Here is a 6,733-nt window from a genome sequence, read left to right on the forward strand (position 1 = left end):
CTTGTATCTGTTGGGATCCATTTGTAGATTTTGCGGAGCATGCGGAGGGTGTTGAAGCAGGAGGAGGAGACGGCGTTGACTTGCTTGGTCATTGAAAGCATTGAGACTAGGATGATTCCCAGGTTGCGTGCGTGGTCTGTGGGAGTCGGGGCTGTGGCCTGTGCCGTCGGCTACCAGGAGTCGTTCCAGGCTGCAGGGTTGGAGCCGAGGATGAGGACCTTCGTCTTGTCCGAGTTCAGCTTCAGGCGGCTGGCCCCCATCCAGTCGGCAACGGCCTTCATTCCTTCATGGAGGTTGGCTTTGGCGGTGATGGGGTCCTTGGTGAGGGAGAGGATCAGCTCGGCGTAGGAGATTATGTTGAGGTCGTGCTGTCGGGCGACGTGTGCAAGTGGGGCCATGTAGATGTTGAATAGTGTCGGGCTGAGGGAGGAGCCCTGGGGTATGCCGCAGATGATCTCAGAGGCTTCGGATCAGAATGGGGGGAGGCGGACGCTCTGGGTTCTGCCTGAGAAGAAGGATGTGCTCCATTCCAGAGCCTTGTCTCGGATCCCTGCGGCGTGGAGTCGTGCGCGTAGTGTGCGGTGGCAGACGAAGTAGAAGGCGGTGGAGAGGTCTAGGTCGATGAGTGCTGCGGTCTCACTGTTGTCCAGCCGGGTCCTGATGTCATCAGTGGCGGCGATGAGGGCAGTCTCGGTGCTGTGGTTGCTGCGGAACCCTGACTTGGAAGGGTCGAGGATTCTGTTTTCTTCGAGGTATCGGGTTAGCTGTCTGTTGACGATTTTCTTGATGACCTTGGCTGGGAATGGGGACCAGAGAGATGGGCCGGAAGTTCTTGAGGTCTCTTGGGTCTGCCTTAGGTTTTTTGAGTAGGGCATTTTTCTCGGGGTGTTTCCAGCTCTCTGGGAAGGTGGCGGTCTCGAGGGAGAGGTTGATGACGTTGCGTAGGTGGGGTGCGATGGAGCTGCTTGCTTTGTTGAAGACGTGGTGCGGGAATGGGTCTGACGGAGACCCAGAGTGGATTGTGCTCATGGTCTTGATGGTGTCGACGCTCGCGCTGGCCCAGGCTAGCAGGGGGTCGTGGTCGATGGTGTGCGGAGGGGCTGTTGTGTTGCTGTCTGTTGGGGCTGTCTGGGTTTTGAAGCTGTAGTGGATATCTGCTATCTTGTGGTGGAAGAAGGTGGCGAGGGAGTCGCACAGGACTTGCGACGGCGGGATGTTGTTGGTGTTGGAGCTGGGGTTGGAGAGTTCCTTCACGATGTTGAAGAGCTCCTTGCTATTGTGTGCGTTGTTGTCAAGGCGGTCTTTGAAGGAGGTCCTCTCGGCCGCCCTGATGAGGTGGTGGTGGTTGCGGATGGCGTCCTTGTGTGCTGCGTGGCTGTCCGGAGTTTGTTCACTGTGCCATTCCTTCTCTAGTTTCCGGCAGGCTTGCTTGGAGGCAAGGAGTTGTGGGGTGAACCAGCCGGCCCTCTTGCTGGTGTCTCTTTGGGGGGGGGGTTTCAGCGGGGCGAGGGTGTTGGCGCAGTCCTATATCCAGCGCCGGAGGCTGTGGGCACCGTCGTCGGTGTTGGAGGGTTCGGTGGGTGGGCTGAGAGCGAGGTTTGCACATAGTTGGTCTTCGGTGATTTTGCTCCAGCAGCGGCGGGGGATCTGTTGGGTGCGGTGGTGTGTGGTGGGTTTCTGCAAGGCGAAGTGGATGCAGCAGTGGTCGGTCCAGAGGAGTTCAAGGGTGTGGCTGATGGAAACGTGCGTGCTTGAGGAGAAGACGGGGTCGAGCCTGTGGCCGGCGGAGTAGGTGGGCGTTGTGACGAGTTGCTTCAGTCCGAGGATGGCGAGGTTATCGATCAGGGTTGTGGAGTTGTTGTCATTGTTGTTCTCAAGGTGAAATTTCAGGTCTCCGAGGAGGATGTAGTCGGTGGAGGTCACGGCGTGCGTGCTGATGAAGTCGGCGATGGAGTCGCTGAACTGGGGACGGGGTCCGGGGGGTCGGTAGATGAGGGTGCCTCTGAGGGTGGAGTTAGGGTCTGTGTGGATCAGGAAGTGCATGTGTTCGGCGGTGCTGAGCGCGTCGTCGGTACTAGTCGAGACCCTGATGCTGTTCTTGTGGACGATGGCGATTCCTCCTCCAACTCCGTTTGTGCGGTCTCTGCAGGTGATCTTGTAGGCGTCTGGGATGGCTATGGCGATGTCGGGTGCGGAGGAGTCGTTCAGCCAGGTCTCTGTCAGTAAGGCGACGTCCGGGGATGTTGTGTTGAGCAGGTCCCAGAGCTCAACGGCGTGTTTGCGTGCGGAGCGGGTGTTCCGTAGTATGCATCGGAGGTGGTTGGGGTCTTTCTTGGCGGGTGGTTTGTCGGCTCTGAGGCTGGTGTAGCTGCAGTTCCGGCAGGTGAAGGGACCGTGTGTGTGTTTCGGGGCAGCCTTGAAGCAGGTGTGGGTCCGTCCGGAGTTGAGAGCGTGCAGAGTGCTGGCGTCGTAGTGGCGGCGGCTGTCATGGCGGGTGCGGGGGCCAGAGGTCCTGGCGCTGGGCACGGACGGGCGCAGACGTACTTGCTTTAGGCGCGCCTTCAGCGCGCCAGGAGCGCAGCCGCACAGCGGCCGGCATATATGGGGAGGTGGGAGGGAGGGGGCAGCGAATGGTCAGTGGGCAGTCAGGGGGGCTGGGCCACAGGGGACGCAGCGGCGGGGGCGGTGAGGGACGATGAAGGGAACAGAAGGCAAAAGGGCACAAAAACGAGGGAAAACAAGTGTCACAGAAGGCAAGAGGGCACAGAAATACAGGGAAAAACGAGTGTCACAGAAGGCAAAAAGGGCTAAAAAAACAAGGGAAAACGAGTGTCACAGAAGGCAAGAGGGCACAGAAATACAGGGAAAAAACGAGTGTCACAGAAGGCAAAAAGGGCACAGAAATACAGGAAAAACGAGTGTCACAGAAGGCAAGAGGGCACAGAAATACAGGGAAAAAACGAGTGTCACAGAAGGCAAAAAGGGCACAGAAATACAGGAAAAACGAGTGTCACAGAAGGCAAACAGGGCACAAGAATACAGGGGCAGCTGAGAAACAGAAGGCAAAAATGGGCGGCGAGGCACGGGGGCAGCGAGGGGTACAGAAGCACATGCAAGTACACACGGCTGGTACATCAAAACTGTGAGTGACTCATTAAATGAAAGTTGTGGTTCCTTTGATATTTCCATCTGTTACTCCAATATCGTTGGTAATTCCAGAGCTAATACATGGTCATGAGCCTGCTGCCATCCAGGAATGCGTGCATTATTAGACGAGGACTAATCTAGGCTTGTTCAGATGCTTTGGTGACTCTAGATAACTGCTGGCTGATCGCACATCCATGTGATTGCGACATTACATTCAGATGTCTGCTCTATCAACTATCAATGGTACTTGCTGTGCCTACCATGTTGACAACGGGGAATGGGGAATCAGAGTTCGATTCTGGAGAGGGAGCCTGAGTAACAGCTACTTCATCCAAGGAAGGCAACAGGTGCTCAAATTGCCCACTCCGACTCTGGCTGGTAATGTCGAAAAATAACAATATACGAAAATCCTTGGACAAGGATCCATTGAAGGGCACATCTGGGGCCAGCTGCAGCATAATCCCAGCTCCAATAGCGTATATATACAGTTACTACAGTTAAAAAGCTCATATTTGAATGTTAGGGTTGAGCTAGTGACCCGCTGTGAGGCGAGCTACTGCCTGCCCCAGCCCCTGCCTCTCGACGCCCACTTGATGCTCTTGACTGAGTGTCACGGGGATCTGAAAAAAATAATTAGAGTGTTGAACACTTCAGGAAGGATTTTTTTTTTAAACTGGGGCCATGATTAATACAGACAGCCAGGGTTTTCATATTGTGTCACAAGAGGTGACATTCTTGGAGCAGCGCAAGATGAACTACACCAAAAGCATATGCCAAACGTTTGGGGATTAATCGAGACGCAAAGTCAGATGTTCGAAGATGACCGAATAAAGTCAAAGTTTTGACCATAAACGATGCCGACTGGTTATCTGGTGTCGTTATAACCATGATCTGCTGAGGAGCTTTCAGGAAACCAGTCTTTGGGTTCCGGGGGGAGGATGGCTGTAAATCTGAAACTTCAACTTATTGATGGAAGGCCACTACCAGGAGTGGAGCCTGCAGCCTGATTTGACTGAACACGGGAAACCTCACAAGGCCTGGATACAGAAAGGGTTGTCAAATTGATAGCTCTTTCTTGATTTTGATGATGCATGGCTATTCTCTGCCGGTGGCATAATTTGTCTGATTTTTTATTATAACAAAAGAGACTCTTTCATGCTAACTAGTTAGACGACCCCCAGTAGTCGTCCTTCAGTTTCTTAGAGGGGAGGACACATGTGATAGAGCAATAACTGGTCTATGATGCCCTTAGATGTCTAGTGTTACATGTGAGCTACTCTGAATGGACCAGTGTGTGTCTACCTTTATCTGTCAGGTGAAGGTAACCTGCTGAGCCTCATTCATGAGAGGGATTGGAGATTGGAATTTTTCCCCATACCCCAGTATGTGTGGGTCATAGGCTTGGATTGATTGAATCCCTGCCCTATTTACACACCTCCCATTGCTGCAACCATTCGATGGTTTAGTGAGGTTCTCAGACTGGAGTGCGGAAAAGATGATCAAACTTGGATATCGAGAGGAAGTAAAAGTCATAACAAGGTTTCCATAGGTGGACCTGCAGAAGAATCATTAGAGGTGGAGCGGCTTGAGGGACTGATGGCAACAGCCTGAGCTCTTGACTGGCTCCCAGACAGACCCCAGGCACAGGGTCGGGCTCTCCCCTCCTGCACACTGGCTGACAGAGTGGTTCATGGCTGACGGGGGCTTGGGTGAGGACCAAGCATGCAACGGGGTCCTCCACCCTGGTGGAACCTACTGAGAGAGGGTGGACCAGGATACATGACCACTGGCCACTCCGCGAGGGGCAAAATGCATCAGAAAGACCTCCCGCATTGGAGCCCACACTCATCCAGCACAACCCCAGGGCAAACGAAGTCATCGAAACCCCAATCGGCCCTGACATTTGGGCCCTTGCACCCCGTCCCTGGTAACAGGGCAGCCTAGATGAGAAGGAACCAGGGTCATGAGGGAACACCGGCTCCTCTCAGCAGAGATGCCCAAGCTTTCACGCATGTCTGGATGGGTGACTCTGATTCCCTCCCTTTTCTACTGCATCTGCAGATAAGCAAAAGTTGCAAAAGTTGCAAAAGTTACCTGTGATTCTTGGTGGTAGATCACTCGGCTCGAGTGCTGATGAAGAAATAGCTGCGAGAATTAGTATTAATTGCAGGACGCATTGATCATCAATACTTCAAACTCACCTTGCGGCCCTGGGTTCCTCCCAGAACTACTCCTGTCTGAGGGTTGCTTGAATGTCAGTTGCCCTAGAGCTCTTTCAAGGGGTGCAGTTGGGGCTGTTGCAGACAGCTATGCTCCCGTCAGTCCCCCATGGTCACACCCGAATGGCCGTCGCAGGAGATCCCTGGTCCTTGTGCGGAGGTACTCCTCTGGTGTGCCTTGCCTTCCCCCACCTCAATGAGGCAGGTGGGTGACTGGTTTGCCGCTGGCATGACCTGGGGTGCCTGACTGTATGCCACGTGGGGCCATCTGTAGTGCACCATGGCTGCATGCAGCCACTGCCTCGGGTGCCACCTTCCATGGCCAGGGCTGGAGAAGCCCCCTTCCTGTCCTTGAGTGACTGTTTCGATACTGGACCTCTCCGGTTTTCGGTCTCTGATATAGGAAAGGGTGGCCTTTCTGAACCTGCAGCCCAGGGATCATTCCAGCTCCATTAACACTTCGGCATCTGACCATCTCAGATCAGATGTGGGGACCTGCTGAATTTAGCATATCACTAAGCAGAAGAAAAGAAACTCACCAGGATTCATTAAGTGGAGAAGTGTAGCTCACTGGTTAGAGGAGGCATACCCTGAAGCAGAGATCAGACCCGGGACCTGGGTTCGATTCCCGACGCGGCAGGGTCCAGAGCCCAATCGTCCACGGACTCGATAATTCTCGCTTCGGTGCCCACTCTAAGCACGAGTTCACACTATGCAGCTCTGGGCAACAAGCCTGCTTAATCTCCACAACGGCCCCCCACGGCGGGATGCCTGGCTTTCACCTTGGGGATGCCCAGTACGGGTTATCTTACAGGGAAAAACCAGGACGGGTTCCCAATGCAAGCGCCAAGATGCCCGTAGGGTGATAGCTGCGCTCTATAAGTACATCAATCAATCAATCAAGTAAAGATGAGTAAATACGAAGGAGCCCAGTGCTAAATCCAGTGGTCGGCTTGGGGAATGAGGTGTACAGAAGACTGACTCTCTGGCATCGCTTAGGGGCCCAAGTCCTTCTGATTAAAACTCCTCCCATGAAAAATGTTAACGTGGTAGCAGCCCCCAGCACTCGGGAATTAGGCTTTCTCAGGGTCTAGTTGCTTAGGAATACAGCCCAAAGGGGGTGATAAACTCCACCTAAAGCTAAATAGGGGCCAAGAGAAATAGGCAACAAGTACCTTAAGAGAATGTTGAAAAGGACTTTGAAGAGAAAGTTCAAGAGGGCATGAACACCTCAAGAGATAAACTGCCTGCAGGATTCAACATGACTGGAAGGTTGGTTGACTGGGAGGGCGGAACCCCTTCACAGAAACGAAGCCTGGGCACACCACCCATGCAGGGCACAGTTCCTCCATCTCCAGCAGTTCCGG

General features: G+C 53.8%; 2 pseudogenes; both read left to right on the forward strand.

Annotated features, from left to right (window-relative positions):
• The first annotated feature begins 3,081 nt into the window (after positions 1–3,081).
• Positions 3,082–4,719, forward strand: LOC146797119 (18S ribosomal RNA; annotated as a pseudogene).
• A 526-nt stretch (positions 4,720–5,245) lies between these two features.
• Positions 5,246–5,394, forward strand: LOC146797120 (5.8S ribosomal RNA; annotated as a pseudogene).
• The last annotated feature ends 1,339 nt before the right edge of the window (positions 5,395–6,733 follow it).

Source organism: Triturus cristatus, chromosome 10, assembly GCF_964204655.1.
Source record: "Triturus cristatus chromosome 10, aTriCri1.1, whole genome shotgun sequence".
NCBI lineage: Eukaryota > Metazoa > Chordata > Amphibia > Caudata > Salamandridae > Triturus > Triturus cristatus.